This window comes from Ambystoma mexicanum, chromosome 1q (genome assembly GCF_040938575.1).
Source record: "Ambystoma mexicanum isolate Mex_15411 chromosome 1q, UKY_AmexF1_1, whole genome shotgun sequence".
Taxonomy (NCBI): Eukaryota; Metazoa; Chordata; class Amphibia; order Caudata; family Ambystomatidae; genus Ambystoma; species Ambystoma mexicanum.
Genome location: NC_090922.1, coordinates 1207316591 through 1207330528, shown reverse-complemented (window position 1 = coordinate 1207330528; position 13938 = coordinate 1207316591).

Sequence of the window (13938 nt, the reverse complement as noted above, 5' to 3'; positions counted from 1 at the left end):
GATCAAACGCTGCTGAGAGATCCAGTAGTAGCAGGAGGGCTGGATTGCTTGTGTCCAATATCATTGCATGTGTAACCAAAACACAGCTATACTGAGCATGTGCCCTACATCACTTACATACCTATTCCAAAGACTTCCTAAATTCAAAGCATCCATCAGATTCATATGTATTTAAAACAGGAAATGCCTTTCTTTATTCGAAGGCTCACCCCCAACCAGAAGTTGATATTAGGTTTCTCCTCTAGCCTTGTAGAATCTACATGTACTTTCAAGGAGTGGCCCATGTGTCCAGCACTCAAAAGCATTGCTAGTTACCAATTAGTTATTTCTCATTGTGAAATACAGGCATCTACATTTTTACATTGTAATAGCTCTAAATATAGAGTAAGTTTTGTTCTAAAGAAAATAGTTTAATATATTCAGTTGATCTGTTCTTCTTTTGAAAACAATATTTATGCTAGGATGTCAGTCTTGCCCATCCACATAGATAGCTCCCTCTGCTCTGCAGGAATACAAGGCTGAGTAGTGGATAAACCATCTACTCAGCGCCACACTACTACTAAACCAGCAGTGATCCCAAATATTAAGATGAAACAGGAAGCGCCCGACACGTATACCCCCTTCAACTTTTGTGGTAATGTGGGTTGAGGGAGGGATTTACTTTTCAGGATGGGTGTGAGCTAACACATAAGCAGTCACAACAACAGTAGTAATGTGGTACAAAAATATAAGAATGCCCGTTCAAGGTTCTATAAAAATAGTATACTTTAATTAAACTAAAAATAAAAATCCAGTATAATTCAACCCTGTAAGAAAAGCAACAGAAAATGCAGTGTTTCTACTGAAGGGGGCACTCTGGGTCTGAAGACAATGATGCACAGGCAATAATGTCAGTAGCAAGTCAAGTTTACTAATGAGACTTTTTACAAAGTTAGATTGGGAGGGGTCTTATTAGTTACTAGAGCTCTTCAAGGCAGGGCAGGAGCACAAACAACTTCAGATACCGTATAGGCTCTTTCTTGGAGCTCGGCAGAACCGAGCGAGACTCTAAGCACATTATAATGGGTCAAGTCAGTGTTGAAACATTTTAAGTTAGTTATTCCCAATGGATCATGGTCATTAAACCAGTCAAGTCGGCTCGAGATGGTCCAGTGAGGTGGTGTGGTCCTGTAGCGGTAGTCAGCTCAATTTGCCTGAAGAACAGTGAGCTGAGTAGGGGTCTCAAATTGGTTGAGTTGGATCGAAGGGGTCCAACGATGGGATGCAGTTCGTCATTAACGATAGAAAGCCAGAGCGTAGGAAAACGATGGGCCTTATCAGTGGTTTAACTGCTTGACGGTGGATAAAAAGTGGTGAGTGTCAAAGGCAGATCCAGGTACTTGCAGCAACTCAAAGAGCATGACAAAGCAGTCAAGCTGGTTCAAAAACAGATCAAAGAGGACAACCAACGCCCAGAGCTGGTTCTTGACTGGTTGCTGGTGGTACCCTGTCTTGGGTCTCCAGGAGAAAGGTGGAATTATTTGCTATGTACTTCCTAGCCGGGAAGGTTTCCAGAGAGCAGTTGCACGGGTGTCACCTCCAGTGAGCAGTTTCCTGGGTACCAGTTGTCACAGCTTCTAGTAGGCTTTCTCCAGATAGCAGATCACCCCAAATGTGCCTCTGGGATGGGTTAAGGAAGGGTCTGTCTATCTTTTTGGAGCCTTTTTCTTTACTTTGAAGGATAAAGACTGATGCAGACAACCCCCAACAAGGTTCCAGGTGAAATCCTTCTTCAGTAGTCCAAAGACTTAACAGTGGGGTGGTCTTGCAAACTAAAACAGGCAATCTGCAATAGTGGAGGTTTCCCTTTCTAGCCTTCCATAAGGGGTCCAATCCTGTTTGCTATGTTGAGAGTCTTTTGCCTGGTGATGTGAGTCCCAGAGTGCTTTGCATGCAGGATGCAGGAAGCAGGAAGGGAGCAGAAGAAGTGTGTGAGCCCTGGGAGAATCCAAAATTCTGGTGCTTCTCACCTGACGACTCTAACTCCACTGTCTGCACTGCAACAAAGGACCTCATCCTGAGTTGGGCGGTATGCCTGCAGTAATTGAGCCGGGATACTGCCCAATGCTATTAGCGTTACCACAACTTGATCTGGCGCAATTTGCGCCGGATCCCGAGTTGCTGTGAGGAGGTAAATCTCTATTCCCATTGGGCCCAAAGGGGGTTTGTTTGTGCTATTAGCACGGACACAATTAGCGCCATGCTAATAGCACTAGAAACAGGCAGAAAGGGGAGATTTTTACCTCCAGCAAAAAGCTGGAGGTAAAACTCCCACTTTCTGCCCAATGGCATTACCGCCACATTTTACTGCTCTACCCGACTCGGGATGAGGCCTAAAGTGTCTCTGTTAATTACCACTGTGGTGTGCAATCCCCATTGTACTGAGAGGCCTTGCGTGTTGAACAGTGTTCTCTAGCTAACATCCTCCGTAGATTTCCTGCCTTATAGAAAGGATTACGATTCTTCCAAGAGAAATCAAAAGAGGGGGTTTCCTGGGCTTTGCCCGAATGGTTATTTTAGTTAAATCCCAATCCTTGACACAGATGCACGTAAGCCCTGTCAGTGAAATTCGTAACTAATAACCACAAAATCAAAAATACAACACCAATTGGTTTTGACCAGTATAATTGTTAATTCCCAGAAGCCACCATGCCAAAACTAGACATGACTTATAGTTAGATTTTCTACTGCCACCAGGCCGTGGAAGCACACAGTTTTATCATTTTGGATCAGGGATTCCAACTGCAATGTTGCAAATGACAAGGCAGGCACTGAGAAGTGTCAGTAGGCAGTGTCAGTAGGCAGGCACATCAAAAGTACATGTTTGCACTACACTAAGCATGGATCATTATGTAATTTGAGTCCGATTAGCAGACCTCACTTTCAGAGATCGATTTACCTGTATCATTTTATATTCAAAATCAAAAAATCTCAGGCAATTCCTCCCTCACAGATGGCAGTCTGTCCCACCCTCCTGTAATTTCTGTAACGCAGTTAGTCATCCACTGTGAGGTGACTCATTTAGGGGTACAGCACAGTTAGTTTCTGAAATTCTATTTTTAATGTACTTTCAACCTGCTTGGTTACTGAAAGAGCGCCATACATTTTGTCAGAGCCAATCAAGGCAATTACTTGTACTGCTTTACTAACGATTAAATGTTGATGCATTTTCTATGTCATTTTGTTATTTAGAGTAATCCCAAGATATTTGAATTCCTACCTCTGCAAGTTTTTGTTCATTCAAATACTATTTAAACTTTTGGGATTTATCTTGTCTTGTGAAACTCATTATTTTAGTTTCACCCATATTCATTTCGTGGCTGTGTTCCGTGACCAGAGGGTAGTGTCAAGAGTAACCACATCATTAGCGTATGTGAGCTATTGTAGTTCACTTTTTAGCACTTTTGTAGGGAATACTTGCATCTATTCGAAGGCCCTGTGGATGTCAGCCATATTAAAAGTATACAACATTAGTGCAAGGATGCAGACTTGTTATAATCCTGTATTAGTTTTAATCTCTTTAGTGGCTCTACCCTGAATATCCAACCTAACCCACTGCCGTCTCATCGTGCAAATCTACCATCATTCCAAGGTGTTCCTTGTATATTCAATAGCTTTGTAGTTTTCCCAGAGATCATGTTCTATAAAATCGAATTTTGACAGTGGGGAGCAGTTACGTGTTGACATACATGTAGGTATCTCTATGCCGCAAAACCATCGTCATTTTCACGGCACAGTGCAAAGTACAGTATATAAGAGTACACAGGTGCACGCTGCCTTTTGCCCATCACTTTTGCACTCCGCCGTGCAAAGTGAGTAAATGCTGCCTGGCATGCTTGCATGGCAAGAAGCATTTACTTTTAATTGTGAGCACAGCTTGCAATGCTTGCATGGAAAGTGGCGCTTAAAATTGCAAATAAACTCTGGTTATCATGCGCGCATGGAAAGCGGCACTCGCAATTAAACGTAAGCATACATGGTAAACAGTGTTCACAATTACAATTAAACTCTGCACGCATGTTGCAATTGTACACGCGGATGCCCGACTCACGTACAATGGATCCGTATGCCATCCTCCTGCTGTATGTTGGTTTAAAAGATGGTGACCCAGCATTTGTTGGCATGAAAATCCATGCAGGGACAAATGCTGGAGCATTTGTATGGTGGAGAAGAAGGGGGGCTGCAGAAATACAAAGTTGCATTCCTCCCCACCTCTCCACCGTATAAATGAATGAAAATCGGATGTGACGCAAGAAACATGCGTAAAATCCTTACGCAAGACTTTTGTGCATATTTCTTACGTTATGCACCTAGCGAAAAGGAGCCCCCTTGTGAGTCGTAAGCTATTGTATAGTCGAGGAAAGGGCTGTTGTCAGAGTGAACATGTCCAAGTGAACAAGTATTATATATTTGGCTGATGGAAATAAAAAAGAAGCAAATAAAGAATCGTATTCATCTAGTTTTCTGGTTAGTGACTGGCAAAGCAGCTGAACTGGACCTGAAGCCTTTTAAGCGACCGCAGAGGCGTCCATAGTCCAGCCTCGTGGTGGAATGCAAGGAGGTGAGTGAACACAGCATACCAGCAGACACTGCATACGCGTTATCATCTTACTGACATGTGGACAGTAAACATGACCTTTGCTATAAGCTGAGGGATAAAGTGTCACACCCAGTGATGGCAACGTCCATAATTCAGTCTATTAGGCAAACATTGCAATCTATGTCGTTTGAACAAAGCAGTATAGACTCTCAAGAATGAAGTACATTTGTGTTGTATACTTTGTGTTGCTACGCCTTGCTGGAGGCTTACGTTTAGAAATATTGTTTTTCTTGGTGCATTTCCTTTGTTAAAATATGTTTGATGCACTTTTTCCTCTGCCACCCTCTTGATATCTCCCAGTCAAAACCATGTTTCCCACCTTGTAGACATGCATTATTTTGCTAACATTAGAATGGGGGGGAGGGATGTGTTATCTTCCTATAGCTGTATATTACCCTTTCACCTTTTTCCAAAGCATGTTTTTCTTTTCTATTGAAACTAGGGGACTCCTTCCATTTCCCCTATGCAACCACCTCAACACTTAACCTGATTTTAATTCCTGGTGGCTTCTTCTTTTCATGCTTCTTCTAATTGTATGTGTTTAACGTTTGTGTAAATAGGTATTAATATATCTTTCTTTCTGTAACATAGGATTTGTATGAGAAAATGTGATTGTAAGAATTATGTTTGATAAATTGAAAAAAGTTGATTAAATTCAGCTAAATTTCAATTAAAAAAATAAATACAAAATAAAAAACCGTTTGTGTTTTCCAACTTTCTTTAAACCTTCATATTTCAAACTTTCTTCTTAAATATTTCATTAGATTGCAGATAAAGAATTGTGAGGACCTAATTCTTAAATTGCACCTCTGGAGTAAGCCCATTGAACGTTTTGCCCTCACTGGTTAACACTGGCTTTTCCTTGATGAAACCACCTCCAAGGACTCATTCTGGATGCAAATCCTGTAAGGAAACCATAGTGACAGCTGACCTCAAGTGACCCTGTTCCCCATAGGAATCTCCTTTCACAAAGGTTTGTGTGGACCTCACTTGGTGGCAAACTATCATGTGTAAATCTAGTCGAGTACCTCCTGCTATACCTGGGGCATCCTTATCAGCTAAGCCCAATGTTATGTCCTGCAAAAGTGAATGGTACATGGATGTTAGAAAACAGTTATTGGTCGCACACTAGTTAAAGCTACAGTTGACATTTTCTTTGAGAAGTAAACTTCAATCAGCCTTCCTTAAGAGTATCGGTGCTAACACCATGAGGATTCCTAGCCCCCGAAACATCTAGAATTAATTGAAAACAAAAACCTTACAGAGAAAACCAGTAAGAAAGCATTGCACTTGTATGGGATCCCCCAGTTGTACAGTTATAAAACATTCAATAAACTTCAGAAAATTACATACCTAAAATGTATATGATCCATTCTACATAAACAATGTATACACATACATTCTTTTAAAGCAAAATCGTCCCAATGTACTTATTTTTTAATAATTGTGTTTTACATAATCTAAGATAATGTTGAAAATCATATATAATTCAATCACAAACATCTGTGTATAGGCGCGTTATATATGCCATATCATATCAATTACAATGGTATAGTTCAACCATATGTGGGTAAAAAAAACATTAAACAAAACACTTTTGACCAAACACAAAGGTTCCTTAACAATGTTTGTAAACATAGAAATTCATCAAGTCAAGTCTGCTTAAAGCACCCTCTTCACTTGCAGATTCAAATTAAGCTGTGACAAAAAATGAAGAATAATTGATGTCCTGTAGTCATTCTATGCATTTCGGCACTTGCCCTTCATCAGGAATGCAGACCACCGTTCACTTGATATTTCGTTAACAATGGTATAAGTAACCGATAGTCAAAAACTCTTAATATAACAAAGTAACAGTCAGAACTTTAAAAAAAAAAAATCATCCCAACTAACCTTAAATCCAGATATCTCCTGCACAGACAGAACACCATGGTTCATGGATGTTTCCACATATGATCATCACTTTTGCCAACCTTGGAAAGCTAGAGCTGACGAGTTAAACCCAGATCCAAATGATGGTTTCATTGATTTCTGCTATCCACATAATGTGGTAGTTTGGAAAGATGTCTGCGAATGTGCCACACCAAGCGATGGGGTTGCCGGCAAAAGTTTGAATGAGTGCAACCCTACCATTGTGAAAGGAATTGACACTCAGCCCCCGAGCTTTCTAATTAACCTGAGCATCTGCAACCATATCCAGTCAATAAATGCAAGTTGAACCTGATCAGGTGTCCCATGGCAGGAGAAGAAGAATCCAACTCATGATGAATCGTGTAGATGATCTGGACAGCAACCTTCCAAGATCAATTTCTGAGATGACGCTTTACCAGTGTGTGCACATACTAGCCTTCCATTGACAAGCTCGAAGCCAGGTGAGGTGCTCTTTCCTTAAGCTGATGGGACTAGTCGAGTCTAAGCAGTTCACATTTTCTGCCACTAGACCGTGGTGGGCCTGCACCAGATACACACAGGCTTAGGGTAGAGATTCCTATAAACTAAGGTAGACATATATTAATTTAATTTGCGTGTTTTCCTTTGCAGAATCCTGTGATCCAGCTGAAGTTTGAGTTTTATAGGCTATCTTCATTGCATTTTAAATAAGAGATGTTACTATTTGCTAATTAACAACCACATGTTTAGGGAGGCGTGGAATTTTTTGGGGAAGGAGCCCAACCACTGCCTCTGGTCTGGTACATGCTCTTTTCGAGAGATTCTGACAAGTGACTGCATGATGACGTCTTAGGCGCGGTGACCTGGGCATACGGCAGGTGCATGTGGCACGCACTGCATCATGTGGTGAATCTGTTTCCATCTCTCCCATTTGCACGTGGTGGAGATTGTTAATGGGGAGCACAATGTAGCAACATGGCCTTCATGGCTACACCTCATTTAACACCAAAAGTGAGGATTCAAATATACTCGTTTTAGCAGCTAGCTAATGATGAAAATCAGAAAGGCTTTGCCATAATTCCAACAAATGCCTGCAGTCCCCCAAAGATCACTGGAGATCTGCATGCATGTATACCTTTCCCCCGGTGTGGAACACTCCTAATTGGCCACGTGCGGCTAGTGAAATATTATGCACCAATGCAGGAGTGGGAGGAACCAGTACTGAGACATATATAGAGCTCCTACACTGCACCTCTACCCCTTTATCCCAGTACTGGGGCATCAATGAAGCTCACACGTGCTCCTGTATACTGACTTGCAGAGCATGAGTATCTCAATACTGAGAGTTTCACAGTATTCAAAAACAGTGTAATGGTCAGTGGCAGCACATCCCCTTTTCTGGTAAGATAGAGTGGGTAAATGCACCTGCTGTAGAGACCAGTGTAACCTTCATGGCCATGTGTTCAAATCCTGAATGGGCTGACTTTGCCTTTCATACTCCCAGGGTCAAACACATGAACACTATAGACGTGCTGATTTAATGATAGCTTTCCTTTGCCTCGAGTCATTGAGTTCAGTGCACTTTAAAAACCCTGTCCAATTCTTCTGCTTGCCAATGTATGGAGGGATATGTGGCCTTAAATAAACTGGTAATAATTTAGTAAGGTGAGCAGATACTGCAGAGACACGTTACCTGCAAATCATAGATTCCAATCCCCCCCCCCCCCCAAAAAGATAGATCAACGGGTTAATGTACCTGTTGCAGAGATCTCCGTGTCGCTAGTAGGACTTATGTTCATATGCCTATGACAGGTATGGTGGCCTGGTGCAGCGATGTGTGTTTAAACATGCAGGTTGCAGAGTCCAGTATCAGTGAAGTAGATAATTCACTCGCTAGAGAGTTGTGTTCATGAAGATCAGAGGTTTAAATAAAAGAAAATACAATATATGGGGTTAATGTATCTGCTGCAGGGATATGCACGAACTCCAAGGAGCACAGGGTAAAATCCTGCTGCACCATTTCAAACTTTCACCTGCCCCATGTTTGATAACATGGTTATATTTAAATGGGGTGCCATGAGATTTGGCTACACCAGGGAATGATCTGTTTAGATCAAAACGAACAAAAAAATAAGGCAATGATGTTTATTTCCATTTTGTTCAAATGAACTGATTTCCTTTATATCTTCCCCTGAAGTCTTACTCTAGATGATATTCCATTTAGTGTTTCTTGTTGTACGTCTTGTCTGCGCTTCTATGCCCAAGGGATCTGTTCCGGCGTGTTACAAATAAATAAATAAATAAAACAAGGAAGGCGAGTGTCAACAGCTTAAAAGGTAGCCCCCAGCCCACGCCGCAATATTAAGGAGTTGAAAAGAAGGACACTTTAGAATAGTACACAGGAATAATTTCCAATTCAGAAGTATAATGGAATGGCCATAACGCTTTTCTGTTTTTTAAGAGCACTAAAAAAGTGAAATGCCCACAATACTAGTCTGAAAATCAGGACTACACCTGACAGCGAGGGAGAGAGAGATGAGAAGTATGAACACATTGAGGGATGTCTATATCTGCTCCCCTCATCTCCTCCCCTTGCCAATGCTTGTAAAACCCTCGTAACACACATTTAATTATGTAAGACCACATCTCCAGTTGATTCATGTAATAGTGTCCTATTAAAAACTTGCAGGAAGCAACACCGTTTACCGTCTCACAGGTGTATTGCCCGCATCACTCCGCCTATACTTAAGTGTAAGGCATGTAATCACTGTTAACGGTACTCAGACAAGTGCTAGTGCCTGTGATCAGAAGAGGGGGGGTTCAGCAGACACACGTCTTCCACTTGCTGTTGCATGGCTCATTCATTCTACTCACCTGAAATTAAGGGCATCTTCTTTAATAACGCGAAGCTTCTTCATGAGGAAGCACGGAGGCCCTGTCGCTCGCTACCCAAATTTAGTGACCCTTCTGGCAGTGGCAGGTGCCAAACTTGCCCTCACTTGGCCCAGTCCAGGCCCCGTGGACGATGTCAGGGCCCCAGGGTCCTGTACCCTTCTGCACCCCATCTCAAATGCCCCGTCTGCATGCAAAATAAGTGCCGAGCATGAGTTGTGCTGACTTCAATGCAGCTCTTTTATGGTTAATGCGTGTGACATTTGCAGTTCCACTGACATTTTTTTTCATGCATACTTAATCGAATATCAAACATTTTCCCAGCATTAAGAAAATAATGATAGAAAGTCGTTTCTGCTCATGGAAATCTACAATTTCATGTACACTTTTGGCAGTACAGTATGTTCTTTACTGTTGTCCTGCAAACCTCTGTCCTCGAAACAAGTAATTGTATTTTCTAATGACTGACCTTTACAGGCCAAATGTCATAACATTTACCCTTTGACATGATTAGCGGTTAACCTGTGCTTGATTAAACTAACAGTTAGTTTGTTGTTATATGAAAAGGAAAGGGATTATGAAGAAATTATAGAGCTTGTAAACAATATAGAATTGGGATGACTGGCCTACGAACAGACAGAAGGCTTAAATACGGATTTTAGAGTTTGGAAAACAGCAGAGGCAATTAAAGCACTTCTAAATGGACAGGGCCTGGTCACAGATGGCCTGACTGGGAGTTCTTCAAGAATTATGTAGCTATCTTGGCTTCCTGCTTAAAGAAGGTAAATGATGCATACCTGTTAGATGGCGTGTTACCGAGACAACCAGCACTGCACAGATCGCTTTGCTGCTGAAGCTGGACAAACCGGATGAGCAGTGCAAATCATTGACTTAATATAGAAAATAAGATTTTAGCCAGAGTTCTGGCTAATCGTACACGACAGCAAATGCTGAGCCTGGCCAAGCCCCATCGGACTGCTTTATCCCTGGGAGGGCCACTAAGGATAGTCTAAATTGGTTGTTTGCCTTGATGAACAATCTAGACCCTGAAGTTCCATCAGCCCTGGGCACGCTCGATGCTGAAAAAGCTCTTGACTCTGTAAAATGTCCCTTCCTTTTTTGAGGTGCTGCGAAGCCTCGAGCTGGGAGGGAGGTACATAGATATAGTCAGGTTACTTGACTCATACCCCACAGCTATGGCCTACAGCAATAACACAACCTCATAACCCTTCTCTAGCCTGCATGGGAGACCTGGTCTGATTGTCCATTGTCCCCACTACTCTGCGTTTGTGTCGGCTATGGAGCTGTTAGCCTGCTTCATCCGAGTGGCCCACTCAAATCGTGGGATCCAATATAGTGGTAAAACGACAATAATGTCACTATACGCAGATGACATGCTCCTGTACATAAAACAACCAAGGGGCAATCTGCTCGTGATTATACAACACATTCATTGGTTTGGAAGAATGTCGGGACTAATGATTAAGCAGGGAACGCCCGAATGACGGCTTCTCTCCCCCAGCATGGGGAAGGTCGCAGAAGACATGTGGTTCATATGGCAGGACACTCAAATCAAATACATGTGAATAAGCGTCTTCACTGATATAAAAGTACTGCATGATGAAAATCATATAAAACCAACGTGAAGGCATCAGAATGTAAAAGAGAGCTTGCTGCTCTTGCCCATATTCTTGATGGGTACGTTCTCCCTTGTTAAAATGGCCGTTTTACCCAAATTATTAAATATCTATTAGAATTGGAATGTTCCTCTAGCTCCAACGACTGGTTATTTCTGTAGGGTTAGGAACATGATCTCCAGGTTAGTATGGGCAAATTAGATCCGTAGAATATCCTACAAGATGCTGACCCTGCCTTATAAAAGAGTGGGAATGGCAGTCCCGGATTTGGAGCAATATTACTGGACAGCCCAGATGTCAATTTGCGGTGTGGTGGTTTGAAGATCACTGTGAATTACTGAATCTAGACGCAGAAAAATAAAAGACCCATGTGCGCCATCAACACTGAGGTCTTTGGTGTCGGGCACACGTAATCCCTCTAGAGCTAAAATACACCCCTGGTGCCTCACGCAAGAGTTCTTAGCAGGGCAGTTAAAGCGGCGGGCGGGGGCCTTATTCACTGATGCTCCCGCTGTTTGATACACTGGGTCTTCTCATCACATTTGTTAAAAAAAAAGTTTAAATACACTTTAGGTGGCTAGGTATCACCACGATTGGAGGCTTAGTTCCAGATGCAGTATTTATATCTTTTGGGCAACTACGCTCAAGGGAATTGTTAACAGCTTGACTACTTTTTTGTACTATGGTTTGACATTTTGCACTGAATAATGATAATGATGTGTTATTTATATAGCTCCTTTATACAAAGCGCTTTACAGAGCACATATTTACATACAATATCACCCAACCGAAATTGGTACTCATTTATCGACTTCAGAAGGATGAAAGGTTGAGTTGGCCTTGCTGGGATTCAAACCTGCGACCTGCAGATCACGCTCAGATCGCAGCAGCGAGCGCTGAACCCGCTAAGGGCTTTCCAATGGAACCAAAAAGGTCTGAGAGAAGACATGCACTAGCATCTAACGAGATCATTGCTCACTTAGTCTCCAAAATATATGGCTTGATACAAAAGACGAGTGACGAGGCGACAACTCCCGCTACGACCATATAGGACAAGGTGCCAGAACATCCCTTAACTGAGATTGAATGAATCTGGGCATGTAAACAAACAAGTAAAATCCCCCTCAATCAGGGACCATAGGCTAATGCACTATACATTCTCCACAAGCAATACCGCATGCAGTCAGGAACACTTTATGCCTCTGGCTTCAGGATGTCTACGGATACAATCTTTTTGAAAATATGTCAAATATAATACCTGCCATTAGACCCAAAACTATGGGTGTGGAGTCTGTGTAATAAATCAATTGAAGCGACACGATTACCGAATATGACATCCATTGAGGCGAAGAGATGTAGAGAAACGTATTAGGGTTGCAAACATGATCTGAGATTAGAAAATTGGACCAGAGACCTGGCCTTCCGTCTGGATCATGCAATACATTATACAACGCTGATAGCATCAACTAGTAGACTGAAGGATATACTGACCAAATTGAGGAAGTTCCTCGCCATTGGTGCCAACACAGGCAGGTCTGACCACACATGACTGTGCTCAGACTTATCAATGCATGCTAACTGTGCTCTATTGGTTGTCCACATGTAGTAGACAGTATTTTCATCCTCTACCGCAATACTATGATAATACCTCTCATAACCCACATATTTTAAGATGTATAGTGTACAACAATGAGAATTACTGTTATTTGTACGTTACTTTCGTTACATAATTGAGTATTTTATGTTATTATGTATGAAAAAAGTAGAAATAAAGCATTTAAAAAGGGATTTGGGAAACTTGCTTCTCATTTATGTTACTAACTTTTTGGACTGCTGCAACCTTATAGTCTTACTATCCACAACATCTACTTAGTTCTTCACCGTGCTTTTAAAGGCTATAATACTGTATTTCTAAAAGTGTGAATACAGAGCACCTTTCAGCATGTAGAGAAAGCTGGACATACTACCTTGAGAATCCAACCTACTAGACTGGGTGTTATGAAAAAGAGTACTGATTTGAGGACATAGTGATAAAGGCTCTAGGGTATATTTTCATTGTAAAACCTCATTCGGTACTACCTGCTGTGCAAGAATGCCGGGTTTGTTAATTGATATCATTTTTTACTTCATGATCTCACAAGGTTTGTACTTGTCGCTATGTACTCTATTTTAGATGCAGCAATACACTTTTAAAAAGTTAAGTCTCTATTGCTTTCAGGGGAGATCCACTGTACCAGTGATGCCATTGATGTCAAAAGTGATGTAATAAGTGACGTCATCAGGGATGTCATCTGTGATGGCACCAGTGTGTTCTAGTTTCGAGTGAGGTCATTGATGATGTCACAAGTGATGGCATAAGTGTACTTGGGGGCTGCGTAATGGGGGGCTCATAGTGAAGGAGGCATAGCTTCCGACACCTGCCAAATTTCAGGCTTTTTGTTGCAGTAAACGGGCACCTTAACATCTCCACAACCAATGTTTTTCCCTTAGTTAAATCCGTACCCCTCCTTCAAGCCTTTTCTACTTAACTTCCAGGCACTCAGTTTCTCAGAGTCAGGAGCAGAGCAAGTGCTCCAGAAAAATACAGAGATTTCTTCCTTTGCTTTTCAACTACTATACCAACTCTCTTTTTAATATTCTGTATAATATGTATTCGACCCTCTCCCTAGCCCCCATATCATTTCCTCAGCAGCTCTGTAAGGTGGAAGCCTTGTCATTGGTGTTGCTGTCCACAAATAATAACTTTGTGGCAACTGTGTGCCACCCTACTATAAATATATATATGTGGATTACAGGCCCTGCGGTACCATCCCTGTAGTTATGGTTAAGTTGTTGAACCCATAGGAAGAGCAGCTTTTGGGTGGCCTATAACTAGTCCCA